A 15477-nucleotide genomic window follows, 5' to 3' on the forward strand; every position below is an offset into this window, starting at 1 on the left:
TTCACAGGATGTAGACATCATAGCCAATCAAACATTTGTTGACTTCCCCAAGTGCCCTTGAAGTGAGTGGCTCACTAAGACTCAGTTCAGAGGACACTGCTGTGCATGAGTAGTTGTAGCAGACGAGTCCAGATAAAAGATGGAAGATCCCTTGCTGAAAGACATTAGTGAACAACTGGGTGTGGTTTCTTGGTCACCATTCCTGAGATTAGTTTTTGAAACCAGATTTCTTTTTTAAATTATTGAATTTAAATTCCATCATCTCCCTTGATGGGATTCGAACCTGTGACACCACAGCATTAAAGTAGACCCCTGAGTTACCATCCCAGTGTCATTACTAAGCACACTGTTACCACCCCGACCTCCCAATATCACTGCTATTTTTCCAGGATGCACAGCATCCAAGTGGTCCCCATGCTCAGCACAATGGAGCATCTGGGAAATAAGGTCTCATTTTGCCCGAGTAGAACAGCTTGTGCATCACTTCATAGAAAATGAGAGCAGAAGTAGGCTATTCAGCCTTCTGAGCCTACTCCACCATTCAATTTTTTCACAGCTGATCATCTAATACATTATTCTATTCCTGCCTTCTCCCTGTACATTGAGATCCTTTTAGTCCCAAGAATTACATCTAGCTCCCATTTAAAAATATTCAGTGTTTGGGCCTCAACCACTTTCTGGGGTAGTTCCACAAGCTCACCACTGTCTGAGTGAAGACATTTCTCTTCATGAGAACTTACAAACAGTGAACAAGTGTAGATCACTAGGGTCTTCAAGCTTGCTTCTCCACTGAGTAAGATCATGGCTAATCTGATTTTAACCTCAACTCTATATTCTTGCAAAACCCCAAAGATCTTTCATCCCTCTCTGTAATCAAGAAGCTATCACCACTCTTATAAATATTCAAAACTCTGCATCCACAGAATTTTGAGGAAAAGAATTTGAAACAATCAACCCTCAGAAAAACTGGTTCATCATCTCTATTCTGAATAGATACCCCTTCTAAACTATGCAAGCGGGCCAACATGCCAAGGAATGGCAGATGGAGTTTAATTCAGACGCATGCGAGATGTTGCATTTTGGTATGGCAAACCAGGGCAGAACTTACACAATTAATGATAGGGCCTTGGGGAGTGCTGCCACACAGAGAGAGACCAAGGCGTGCAAGTAAATAGCTCTTTCAAAGTGGCACCACAGGTAGACAGGGTGATGAAGGCAGCGTTTGGCACATCTGCCTTCATCGGTCGGAAACCTGAATAGGGGGTTGGGACGCCATGTTACAACTGTACAAGACATTGGCGAGGCCATATTTTGAGTCCTGCGTATAATTCTGGTCACCCTGCTATAGAAAGGATGTCATTAAACCGGAAACAAACCAAAACTGATTTAAAAGAGACTGGAAGGTTTGAGTTATAAGGAGAGGCTGTATTTTTTTTTTCCACGTGTGGGACATTGGCATCGCTGCCTGGCTAGCATTTATTGACCTTCAGTAGTTGCTTATGAAAAGATGGGGTGGAGTGCTGCCACTGCAGTCCACCAGCTGTGGGTTGACCCACAATGCCATTAGGGAAGTAATTCCAGGATTTTCACCCAGCAAGTGGTGGAATGATGATATATTTCCGGATGGTGAGCGACTTGGAAGGGAAATTGTAGATGGTGGTGTTCCCATATATCTGCTGTCCTTGTCCTTCTAGACGAATGAGTTTGAATGGATGAATGATTAATTGTCATTAGCATTTTACAGTGAAAAGCTTCAATTGTCGCCACAATCCGAGGCTATTTTGAATTATCTGATTGATTTGATTTGATTTATTTATTGTCACGTGTATCGAAGAACAGTGAAAAGTTTTGTTTGCGACCAGTACAGACAGATTATACTAAGCAAGGGCACAGTGATCATTGGGTGAAAAGAAAACTTAGAGGCATACAGGTTACATCACACAGGGTGTGTGCTAGGAAAGATCAACATTCTTTGAAGTTAGCGAGTCCATTCATCAGTCTAATAACAGCTGGGAAGAAGCTGTTTCCGAACATGCTGGTGTGTGTTCAAGCTTCTGTACCTTCTGCCTGACGGAAGAGACTGTAATAAAGCATTAACAGGGTGGGAGGAGTCTATGATAATGTTAGCGGCCTTTCTGCAATAGTGAGCCATTTAAACCGAGTCCAAGGATGAAACAGATAACAAGGTGCAGAGCAGGATGAACACAGCAGGCCAAGCAGCATCTTAGGAGCAGGAAAGCTGACGTTTCGGGCCTAGACTCTTCATTAGAAATGGGGGAGGGGAAGAGGGCTCTGAAATAAATAGGGAGAGACGGGGAGGCGGATCGAAGGTGGGTCAAGGAGAAAATAGGTGGAGAGGAGACAGAAAAGTTAGAAAGGCAGGGGTGGAGTGAGTAAAGGTGAGTGTAGGTGGAGAGGCAGGGAGGGGATAGGTCGGTCTGGGGAGGACAGACAGGTCAAGGGGGCGGGATGAGGTTGGTAGGTAAGAGATGGGGGTGCGGCTTGAGGTGGGAGGAGAGGATAGGTGAGAGGAAGAACAGGCTGGGCTGGTTTTGGGATGCAGTGGAGGGGGGGGGGGAGAGGGGAGATTTTGAAGCTTGTGAAATCCACATTGATGCCATTGGGCTGCAGGGTTCCCAAGTGGAATATGAGTCGCTGCTCCTGCAACCTTCGGGTGGCATCATTGTGGCACTGCAGGAGGCCCAGGATGGACATGTCGTCTGAAGAATGGGAGGAGGAATTGAAATGGTTCGTGACTGGGAGGTGTAGTTGTTCAGTGCGAACCAAGTGTAAGTGTTCTGCAAAGCGGTCCCCAAGCCTCCGCTTGGTTTCCCCGATGTCGAGGAGGCCACAACGGGTACAGCGGATGCAGTATACCATATTGGCAGATGTGCCAGTGAACGTTTACTTGATGTGGAAATTCTTATTGGGGCCTGGGATGGGGGTGAGGGAGGGAATGTGGAGGCAAGTGTAGCACTTCCTGTGGTTGCAGGGGAAAAGTGCCAGGTGTGGTGAGGTTGAGGGGAGTGTGGAGCAGACAAGGGAGTCACACAGAGAGTAGTCCCTCTGGAAAGCAGACAAGGGTGGGGAGGGAAAAATGTCTTTGGTGGTGGGGTTGGGTTGCAGATGGTGGATATGTCGGAGGATGATGCGTTGGATCCGGGAGGTTGGTGGGGTGGTACGTGAGGACGAGGGGGATTTTTTTTTGGTTGTTATCGCGGGGTGAGAGTGAGAGTTGCGGGAAATGCGGGAGACGCAATCGAGGGCATTCTCGACCACTGTGGTGGGGGGATGTTGCGGTTTTTGAAAAACGACAACATCTGAGATGTACGGGAGTGGAATGCCTCATCCTGGGAGCAGATGCGACGGAGGCGAAGGAATTGGGAATAGGGGATGGTATTTACGGAGGAAGGTGGGTGGGAGGAGGTATATTCTAGGTAGCTGTGGGAGTCGGTGGGCTTGAAATGGATATCGGTTTCTAGGTGGTTGCCCGAGCTGGAGACAGAGGTCCAGGAAGGTGAGGGAGGTATTAGTGATAGTGCACGTGAACTTAAGGTTGGGGTGGAAGGTGTTGGTGAAGTGGATGAACTGTTTGAGCTCTTCATGGGAACATGAGGCAGCACCGATACAGTCATCAATGTAACGGAGGAAGAGGTGGGGTTTAGGGTCAGTGTAGGTACTGAAGAGGGATTGCTCCATGTAACCTGCAAAGAGGCAGGCATAGCTTGGGCCCCATGTGCGTACCCATGGCCACCCCCTTTGTCTGTAGGAAGTGGGAGGAATCGAAAGAGAAGTTGTTGAAGGTGAGGATGAGTTTGGCTCCCATGGATGGAAGGTTTGGCTTCTGTGATGTTTGTATGCACAGCGTCAGACTTTCCGTAGTTCCTTACGGTCCTGGGCAGAGCAGTTGCCGTACCAGGCCGTTATGCATCCAGATTGCTTCCAACGGTGCATCTGTAAAAGTCGGTGAGAGTCCTTATGGACACACCAAATTTTCTGAGCTGCCTGAGGAAGCAGCAGCATTGTTGTGCCTTCTTAACCATCCCAGCTACATGAGAACTCCAGGCCAGGTTATCGGTTATTGTCACTCCTAGGAACTAGATTTGGGTGGGTGGGTGGGTGGGGGTGTGTGGTGTGATGGTGGCTGTTCTTACCCTTTCTTCCTGACGTTAAATGATCAGTTTTCCAATTTGCTGAAGTTGAGAAAGAGGTTGTTCTCATTACACCATGTCATGAAGCCCTCTATCTCCTTTCTGCTCAGACTTGTTGCTGGTGGATATGTGTCCTACCATGGTGGTGTCATCAGCAAACTTGTAGATAGCGGTCATTCAGAATTTAACAACATAGTCATGGGTGCACAGGGAGTACAGCTGAGGGTGGGGGGAGGAGGGGATCCAGTGTTCAGTGTTGGCATGGAGGATGTGTTGTTATCTATCTTCACTGACTGCGGTCGAGAGGTCAGCAAGTCAAAGATCCAGTTGCAGACGACTAAGTCTTAGAGTTTTGAAGTTAGTCTGGAGGGGATAATGGTGTTGAAGGTGGAGCTGGACCTGTTACGTCGGTAAACAATCTGTAGGGGATCGAAGCAGGCTGACAGACTGGAGTCGATGTGGGCCATGAGCAGCCTCTCGAAGAATTTCATGATTATTGAGGTCACAGCCACTGGACAGTAGTCACAAAGGCACATTTCACGTGCTTTCTTAGGTACTGGGAGAGTGGTGGTCGTCTTAAAGCGGGTGGGGACTTTGGCTTGTCGGAGGGAGAGGGCGAAGGTGTCAGCGAATACCTCGTCAGCTGGTCCACCCAGGATCTAAGTACACGGACAGAGACTCTGCCTGGGCCCCTCACTTTCCTCGGGTTTACACTCAGCAAGACTGATCTGACATCTGCAGCAGTGATTGGAGGAACAGATGAATGTGGGGCTTTGGGACAGATGACATGTGTCGTTGGCATTCTGCTTGAACCAAGCATTGAAAGCACTGAGTGCATCAGGGAGTGTGTTTCAGAATAAGAGTAAAAAAGAGATAGACTTTCAGCTATATTCACTCCGCCACCTCCACCATGAGTCATAAGCTGGCTCACCAGCGCCACGACACCTGTGTTGCCATTCCTTCTTCATTGCCTCGCTGCCACCTGTGCTGGACCCACCGTCGTAGGAGTTGCTACTCTTTAGGTGCCATCTCTTTGTCACGGGGCCCATCTCGCCAATGGCAGAATTCCACGCTGAGCTCATTCTCGCCCTTTGACCAAGAGTCCCAGGCTCCACTGTCACCTTGCTGATAACCACGAGTCCCCACTGGCACCACTGTAACTCCTGCCTCGCCAATACCAGAAGTCTCCGCTTTGGGCATGCTCCGACCAGGAGTCCCTGGCTCCACTGACAGACCAGGTCTCATCAGCACCAAGAGTATCACTGGTCTGCCCTCCTTTGTGATGTCACCTTGTCAGCACTAACTTTGTGAAGAGTCCACTGCCGCTGTCGATTGCTTTGGAGGAGCTTTGCAGTTCGCCCCAAACTCCAGGAGGGACATCCTTGCAGCTGTTACTGCCACCACCAATTGCCAAGAGAGTCAACCATTGCTGTCTTGAACTGCTGGGAGGCTGCCACTACTCTGCATATGGTCCACTCTCACTGATGCACTGAGGCCACAGCTAGCACACCAAAGAAACCAAAAGAAAATAAATGAAAAAAGAGAGGGAGAATTAAAGAGAAAGCAGATGACAGTGGATAAATCCTGGGCTAGAGCGTGCACTAAGCCCTGCTACTCCACTGCCATCTTGGAACCTCGAAGATGGAAGTGGTCGTGGGTTTGGAAGGTGCTGTCTGAGGATCTTTGGTGAATTTCTGCAGTGCATCTTGTAGATAGTACACACTGCTGCTACTGAGCATTGGTGCTGGAGGGAGTGGATACTTGTGGATGTAGTGCCAATCAAGCAGCTGTTTTGTCCTGGATGGTATCGAGCTTCTTGAGTATTGTTGTGGCTGCACCCAACCAGGCAATGGGGACTATTCTAGCTAACTGTGCATTGGAGAAGGTGGACAGGCTTTGTGGAATTAGGAGATGAGTTACTTGCCACAGTATTCCTAGCCTTTGTCCTGCTCTTGCAGCCACTGTGTTTATGTGGTGAGTCCCAGTTGAGTTTCTGGTCAATGACAACTGATGTTGATAGCGGGAGATTCAGTGATGGTGATACTACTGAATATCATGGGGCAGTGGATAGATTGTCTCTTACTGGTGATGGTCATTGTCTGGCATTTGTGTGGCACACATGTTACTTGCCACTCGTCAGCCCAAGCCTGGATATTGTTTAGATCCAATTATAATCAAACATAAACTGTTTGAGTAGCTGAGGAGTCGATGAATGATGCGAAACATTGTTAGAACATAGAACATAGAACAGTACAGCACAGAACAGGCCCTTCAGCCCACAATGTTGTGCCGACCATTGATCCTCATGTATGCACCCTCAAATTTCTGTGACCATATACATGTCCAGCAGTCTCTTAAATGACCCCAATGACCTTGCTTCCACAACTGCTGCTGGCAACGCATTCCATGCTCTCACAACTCTCTGCGTAAAGAACCTGCCTCTGACATCCCCTTCGCTGATGTTTGCACATCCCTATTCCTGACTGTATGATGGAGGAAAGGTCATTGATGAAGCAGCTGAAGATGGTTGGGCTGAGGATACTACCCTGAGGAACTCCTGTAGAGGGGTCCTGGAGCTGAGATTGCTGACCTCCAACAACCATCACCATCTTATGTGTCAGGTATGACTCCAACCAGTGGATGGTTTATCCCCCGATTCCCATTTATTCCAGTTTTGCTAAGGCTCCTTGATGCCAACTTGATCAAATGTAGCCTTAAAGTTAGCAGCTGTCACTCACATCTCATCTCTGGAATTCAGCTCTTATGTCCATGCTTGAACCAAGATTGTAACAACATCAGGAGGTAAATGGTCCTGGCAGAACCCAAACTGGACATCACTGAACAGGTTACTCTCACTTTACCTGTGGAATTTAGTACAGAAGGCCATCCGCCAGCTTAAGAACAACAAGGCTGATGGAACAGGTGGTATCCCCGCTGAAGCACTGAAATGCAAAGGCAAAGAGCTCCTACTGCAGCTACATGCCTTTTTTTGCCTTATCCAGAAGGAGGGGAGCATTCAGGGAGAACTACACGATGCCACAATTGTGAGCATTTTAAAACAAAAGGGAACAAGTCCGAATGTGTTAACTATAGGAGAATCTTCTTGCAAAAAAGAGTAGGTCATCCACAACTTCTCCTCCCTGTGGCTGAGTAACTCCTCCTGGACTCGCAATGTCATTTTGGGCCAAGGAGAGGCACAATGGACATGATTCTCACTGCACAAAAGCTGTAGGAAACATGCAGAACTTATCCCCCGGTACATGGCCTTCTTTGACCTTTGACACTAATTTGCTCCTTCATTGTGCCCCTTCGAGGAAAACCGACCCTCAAGAAGTTTTGCTCTTTCCCCAAGAGGAATCTTCCCCAGCGCTATACACTCCTCTATCCTCACTTCACTTCCCCTCAACTACAGCATAAATGCTGCTCCCTCCACACTTCAGCTCTGACGAAGAGTCATCTACACTCAAAACGTAAGCTCGCTCTCTCTCCATGGATGCTGCCTGGCTTGTTGTGATCTCCAGCATTTGTTGTTTTCAGTCTTTGACACCATCAATTGGGAAGCACTATGGAGCATCTTTCTCCATCCTGGTTGTATCATGAAGTTTATTTCAATCTTTCACCTGTTCCACGACCACATGGAAGTTATGGTAAAGACAAATTGCTCCCCCACCAACCCATTCCCCGTTCAGACCAGTGTCCAACAGGGCTGAGCCATCACCCCAATGCTGTTCACGATCTACCTTGCTGCTATGCTTCACCTCACCACATTCTGAACAATGTAAACAAGCTTCCCACATCTAGCCTGTCCAGTCCCATTAGGATTTTATATGCGATTCTCTATGAGATTCCTCGTCATTCTTCTAAACATGAGAGCACAGGTCTCACCCTGAACATCTGCAAGACAAAGGTCTTCCACCAACCCTGCCCGGCTCCGTGGAGCAAATCTCCAATCATCGAGGTCGATCGGGAGGCCTTGGAGAACATGACCACTTCCAACGCCTTGGGAATGTCCTTTCAGCCAAAGCAGCTATTGATGAGCAGATCCAGCATCACGTTTGGTTGCCTGAGGAAAAGGGTGTTTGGGGACAACAACATCAGAGCCAACACGAAGATCATGGGTTACAGAGCTGTGCCAGTTCCTGCCCACTTATATAGTCTCTGATATGGACTGTGTACGGCAGACACCTCAAGGCGCTGGAGCAGTACCATCAATGCTGCCGGCGGAAGATCCTGCAAACACGCTGCACCAACTTTAGTATCCTCAAACAGGCCAACATCCGCAGAATTGAGGTCCTGACCACCTTGATCAGCCACAATGGGCTGGGCATGTCATCCACATGTCCAACACAAGACTCTGAGCAGGCGCTCTACTCCCAGTTCTGAAATGGCAGGCATGCCCCAGGTGAACAGAGGAAGCACTTTAGTGATACCCTCAAGACCTCACTGGTGAAGTGCAGCATTCCCACAGATACCAGGGAATCACTGGCCTAGGAACATCCATAGTGCAGGAGCAGCATCTGGGAAGGCACCTACCACCTCAAGACTTGCTGTCAGGAAAAAACACAGAAGCCAGCTGAAAACAGCCCACTGCAACAACGCCTGACCCACCCCTTCCCACAACCACTTTCTGCCCCAACTATAATTTAAACTGTGGTAGCTGCATCAATCTGTACAGCTACCTAGAGACTCACCTTGAGAGTGAAATAGACTCATCTTTGTCTGCGAGGGACCACAAATAATGATGATGAGTCTTGATATCCTGGGACATCCACTTTGTAAAGACCCAGGGTTCCACTGACCTTGGCCCACGAATCTACTCAACTGCTCCAGTTCAAATTGGAAGGTTTTTGTATTGCTGGAGGTAATCGTCTTCCTGTTCAGAGCTCAGCTATTCTCCCACAAAAATAATTGAGACAAATGCCAGAAGCAAAACTGGGATCATACATTTTTGTAACTGAGAGATTTAAGTGAAATAAGTTTGATGATGTACAAGACATTATTCATCTAAAAGGCAGACTCTAAGGCACCAAAAGTTCACCATGTTTATTTTAATTTTTCTCACTCCAGCAACTGTTGTCCTCTCTGAAGTAAGGATAAGCTCATAGTCATTAAATTGCTTCCATCTGCGTTGGCATTTCGGTTACATTGGTATAGAAAATAATACATAATTCACAGTTATTATCCTAAACTAGGCTTATATAATTTGTTAACGTTCATTTATCAGCCTATTCGTATCAAATGTGAACTATAAAATTGGATAAGTACTTGAAACTAAGAAATTTGCAGGGCTACGGGTAAACAGTGCAAGGCAGAATGGAATTAATTAGAGAAATCTTTCAAAAAGTCAGCAGAGACATGTTGTACTGAACGGATCCTCCTGTTCTGGATGTAAGTTTGCTCGCTGAGCTGGAAGGTTCGTCTTCAGACATTTCGTCACCATTCTAGGTAACATCACCAGTGAGCCTCCGGTGAAGCGCTGGTGTTATGTCCTGCTTTCTATTTATATGTTTAGGTTTCCTTGGGTGGGTGATGTCATTTCCTGGGTTGGTGATATCATTTCCTATGTTGGTGATGTCATTTCCTGTTCTTTTTCTCAGAGGATGGTAGATTGGCTCCAAATCAATGTGTTCGTTGATGGAGTTCCGGTTGGAATGCCATGCTTCTAGGAATCCTCCAGGGTCCTCCTGTATGTGCCATGACTCAATGATGTAGCACGGTCGAAATCGAGCCATCTTGGTGCCATCACAAAAGCTAAAGATATTTTCAACTAAGTACAGGTAGGTCTGCTATAATGCGTGTTTCGTTAGCACAAATTGGCTGTAATATGATTAACAAATAGTGGATGCTGTTTGGGTAACGCAAACTTTATGATGTGTGGGGATAGTGATTTTCTACAGTAATTTCCCTCCAACACGATTTTCTAGTGTGATTTTCAACAGCATGAGGTCACTCAAGAACGTAACTATCATGTTATAGGAGAGCTACTTGTACACAAAATTCCTTAACTTCTGATTTTGTGACCCTGATTAATAGACAGCACAGACCAGGTTTCTGTGTTTAAGAAGAATTACTACCTATTACAAATAATTGTATTCTAGCTACAGATAAAGCATTATAAACCAATGCGACATAACAGTACTTGTTAAAACTCTAATGCCCTTATGAACCATCCCTTATATATACACAGGCAGGAAAAAAAAACACATGGATAGAAGAGAATAACTGCAAAGACAGGTCAGTACTCTTTGTCCACAAATTCTGTTGTGATAATTCTTACTAATCCAAATGTTTCTTTTTGGCTTTCCTCATTGAACACATTCACTGGTTTGCAAAAAGCACAGGATGATTGGTGCACCTGGAAATATCTGATTTATCAATTAAAACACACAGCTACAACTGAAGGAAGGTTAACTGCTTTCATGGCTTGAAGCAAGATTTATCTGCAAAGAACACAGAGACCGCTCCTGAATAGTAGCAATCCAATCCCTCCTCTGTAAGTTGTCCCCCTTTCTAAGCTGTTCAGTTACCTGACATAATCACATGGCTGCTGGCAAGCAGAAGGGTTTTGTCAACAACTGGTCACCAATCCACAGTCCCATCAACTTCTGTGGGGCCTCAGCTGCATCTATACATAAGCCCTTGGGTCCTGTTCATTTACAATCATTTCAATTACTGCTTGTTCACACAGTTATTTACAGTGCTTACCATGAGAGCTAGGTTACTTGTTGTTAAAATCATGCAGCCATCCTTTCAAAGTTCTAGTTTTAAAATAGTTCTCTTTCATTTCAGTCCACAATTTTAAAAGCACAAAAATAAAAAGACAGGAGCCTTGTATCTAACTCTGTGACTCTATCAATGATCGTCAAAACAGTTCCAAAGACTCCTCATTTTGAAGATGAATGCTGAACCCTTCAAAATACCAGCCTGCACCTGGGTTAGTTTAAATAACTGTTAACTTCAATTGGATCTGCCAAACATATAGGCTACACGAGGATATGACAATGTGAATTTTCTGAAGTGAAAGGACAAGGTAACAAAACCATTTAAAAACACACACATGGGACCTTGGTTTTATTGATAGAGACCTTGTGTACCAAAACCAAGTTATGTCACACTTGGAAAAATAACAGGTTTAAACCCCAGCTGGTGTACTGTGGGCACTGCTGTCCATCACACTTTAGGAAGGAAGAAAGGAGAATTACTTGACCTGTTCCAAAGACAAAGAAGTCCAGTTATGAGCAGAGGCTGGCCATGCTCTTTGTAGAATTGAATTGAATCATTTCCCCAGCTATGTACAATTCTACCAGCACTGGACACCCTGAAGAAGTAGTTTCATTAGGAATTCAGTGGAGTATAAATGGTGATTCTGAAAATTTTCACACTTCAGCCACTCAAACTGTGCAAAACAATCGACAGTGCAAATACATAGATCCCAACCTTGCTAACTGGAGCTGCACCCATTTTTTTGATGAGCATGAAGCACCAGCTTTAGTATCTTATGCTAATCACAGATAGTAAGTTCAGAAACATGTCACACATGAAAATATTTTGGCTTAAACACAACCATTTTGGTGCTGACATTCTTGATAAGTAAAACTACCACCTCCACTCTCTGATGAAGGGTCTAGGCCCGAAACGTCAGCTTTTGTGCTCCTGAGATGCTGCTTGGCCTGCTGTGTTCATCCAGCCTCACATTTTATTATCTTGGAATCTCCAGCATCTGCAGTTCCCATTATCTCTCACCAATTAACAAAACCAAGTTTGTCTCTTTTTGTGCAATTTCCACTGGAGTCCCCAAGGATTAAACATAGTCCTTTCTCATTTTCTTCCTTTCAAACAGAATCCACCTCGGCATTCTGCACAACATCAATGTTATTCATTCCCTTCTTTGCTGGTGACCATGCTTTCAGTTGTCTAGCCCTGAAGCTTATGGATTCCCTGTTCAAATCGCTACTCCTTTCTTCTTTAACACACTTAGATCCGACCTCATATCTTTGATCATCTGACATAATACCTTCATTGTGATTTAATGTTAAATTCTGCCTCATCAAATCCCTTGAGACAGTTTACTATTATCAAATCATTGAATAAATGCAAGCTGTTTTCATTTTCGAGCAAAATATTGCTGATATTAGAAACCTCAAATAAAGACAAAAGTGCACGAAATAACCAGACTGGGCAGCACATCAATCTGAACGACTGTGTTACTCTCTTCACAGATGTTACCTGAATTGCTATGCATCTCCAGAATTTTCTGTCAGCAGAATAAGAATTTGAATTAGAATTATTGTCACATGTACTCACATGAGTACAGTCAAAAGTTTACAAGTTGCCATTTACAGCGCCGTCTTAGGTACCAAAGTACAGATTCTCAATACAAATTCTTAGGGGGAAAAATAGAAAAACAGAATTAAAAAGTCCAGCAATAAATCAGCAAAATAAAGAAATTAGACTTCAGAACGGGTTCATCTGTACTAACTGCTGCTACTTTGCTTCAAGATAAAATTACTAATTGACTTGCAAAACTGTAAGAGGAGATAAAAAATAGGCAAAAAATGAACAAGCTCAACTTACAAATGACTTCACAGGATGAAAACAGTGCCAACACGTTTATCCCTTTAAAGAATCTTGTTCATGAGCATAATGTGGACTGAGAACTCCTCAATATCAAGACAGGCATAAGACAACAGGGATCTCTGGTATAGACAAAGCCTACCAAGCTGCTTTTCTCCAAGCCGCTTCTCCATACTCATGACTTCTCCCATGGGGCACATTAACTCAACAAAAAAACAATTTTATACTTCATGTAGACAGATTTCTGCCAGCACCTAGCGCTTAGAAAGATCTAGTGGCCTGCAGATACTGCCTTGCATCATTAAAAAAAAATCGGTCTCGAAAACTCAGAGCATTTTGCAACTGCAAGCTTCGCATAAAATCTGCACTTTAAAACCAGAGGGAATTCATGATGCAGTTTGAACATGTATCAACTCCTCCTCCATCCCCAGGAAACAGGCTGGATTTGAGAACACCAGAGACAATTTTATGCATTACTTAAACCACAGACAGACACACACACACACACACAGACACACACACAGACACACACACAGACACACACACAGACACACACACAGACACACACAGTAGAGAAGCCAGAATAGTCTCTTCATTTTTAACACACAATCAAAATTTAAATAAGCTTTTGACAAGGTCAGTCTTTAAAAGTGGATGAAGCAGTTGGCACTGGTGAGCATTATGTAGTGTATCAATTTTTTTGTGTCTTGATATTTCTGAAGCGCTGCATTTGTGGCTAACACCACCACAAGGTGGAGCAACATGCAATCATGCTTAAAATTGGAACGCTTTTTATGGTTTGATGCACAAACAATGACAATACTTTCCAACGTAAGAGGGAACCTAGTCAATAAAAAGAAATAATTGTTCATTCCTGATAGGATTTGTAAAGAAACTATGTTCTGAATCAGTTACAGTGTCTGTTTACTAATAATAATGACATCCAACTTGTATTAAAAACTGCAGGTATACAAAATACAGTCTCAACAAATGTCAGAATATTAAACAAAGGTATGCGTGGCCAAGTACTAATCTCTGATATACTGTAACTTCTGCTTTACATGCAAAATGTCTGTCAAACCTCTTGTTCCCATGACTTGTTCTAACTGTTGCAGGTGCATCTGCGCATGCTCACCTGGATCATGGTGTCCACTTTTAATGGTAGAACCACAGGCCCACAATGGTAATACACATTTTGCTTCTATAAACCAATGTATTGTTAAACATCCATTTATGATCGGACAATAAAGTCTCTAGGGAACATAGCACTGAAGCCCAAATGTGTGAATGGTGCCACCTACGAGTTCAAGCGAGCAGATGTATGGCAACACTACCACCTAAAAGAAAAACAAAGTGCTGGAGAAACATACTAGATTTGGCAGCACGTAGTGACAGAAAGAGAAAGAGTCAACGCTTCAAGTTCAAAATGACTCTGCTTCGAAACAAAGGGGGTTGTAAAAGGTTATGGTTTTATGCTGTAAGAAAAAGTGGGGTGGGAGAAGCATGTCGAAAAAGTTGGCAAAGGTGCCCCAGTGCAGAAAGTAAAGGAAGTGCCAATGATAATAAAGAAATGATATAGAAAAAGAGTAGGTGTTAATAGCAGAAAGTGATTCAGTAGAATGACAGCAAACTCATGCAAACAAGACATAAAGTGCCCGAGGCTGGATTTGAAATGTAGGGTACAGCTCATTGTCTGAAGTTGCTGAAGACACTGTCAAGTCCTTAAAGCTGTAAACTGTTTAAGTGGAACATGGTTCTGTTTTTCCAACTTACAATGGGCTTCAATGGAACACTGTAGAAGGCTTAGGGCAGAAACATTAGTGTGAGAACAAATGGTATAGTAAAGTCACAAGTGACTGGAAGGTCAGGGTCATTTTTGTTAAAAGTGTGGATGCGGAAGCCAAAGTTAACAAAGGGCACTTAGAGTAAGAGGCCGGGGAAATAATAAACAGGAACCAGGAAATAGCAGATGAGTTGAATATACACTTGCATCTTTCTTTGCTGCAGAAGACATGAACAGCATTCCACAATTACTAAATAGTCAAGGGGCAAAAGGAGTAGAGGAAATAAATACAGCCATCACTGGAGAAAAAACACAAGGGAAGCTAATAGGGATAAACTTCAACAAGTCCATCTGGACACAATGGGATGCATCATTGTTATGGTCAGCAATCCCTTGCTAACAAGTTTAATTGGCCATTTAAAAACTTTTCTGTCACTGTTCATGGGTTTCTGTGGGTTCCTGGGTGGCTGATGAGCCTTATTCTAGAGCTGCACCTCTGACTACACATTTGGCAGGGGTTACCAGGAGGCAGAATTGGCCCTCAGCTTTCAGATCGTTAATATTGCTTTCTCCAGTTCCTTTTCCATATCTCCTCTTGCTGAAGAGTAATTTCATACCAGAAGTTGCTGTGTGAGGTATGCTGTATATTGCAAGTCAGTTTTGTTCTAATGAGGGTCTCTCCAGCATTGACATCTATATTGCATTTCTTGACGGAAAACTTCAGGGAGTCTTTGAAATGTTTCCTTTGTCATCATCTCATTTGAGTGTCTTCCGTGAGCTGGGCAAAGAATACTTGCTTTGGCAGTTGGTGCTTAGGATGCGTGAGTTCAGAAAAAGATATACTAAGATATTGCCAGGACTGAAGGATTTGAGTTATAAGGAGAGGCTGGATAGGCTGGGACTTATTTTACTGGAGTGTAGAAGATGACCTTACGGAAGTTTTATAAAATCATGGGGGGCACAGATAAG

At 44.5% G+C, this 15477-nt stretch overlaps 1 protein-coding gene across 4 annotated transcripts in view; it reads right to left on the reverse strand.

The window, feature by feature from the left end:
- Nucleotides 1-15477, reverse strand: part of map3k2 (mitogen-activated protein kinase kinase kinase 2) — a 128005-nt gene that overhangs the window by 81247 nt on the left and 31281 nt on the right. The window contains exon 1 of one of the 4 annotated variants that reach the window (XM_059647595.1): nt 8037-8107. The exons of the other annotated variants lie outside the window; for them this stretch is intronic. The gene's annotated coding sequence lies outside the window, so the exon portion shown is untranslated. Of the gene's footprint in view, nt 1-8036; nt 8108-15477 lie in introns of those variants that run through there. 4 annotated transcript variants of the gene reach the window in all.

This window comes from Stegostoma tigrinum, chromosome 7, assembly GCF_030684315.1.
Source record: "Stegostoma tigrinum isolate sSteTig4 chromosome 7, sSteTig4.hap1, whole genome shotgun sequence".
NCBI lineage: Eukaryota > Metazoa > Chordata > Chondrichthyes > Orectolobiformes > Stegostomatidae > Stegostoma > Stegostoma tigrinum.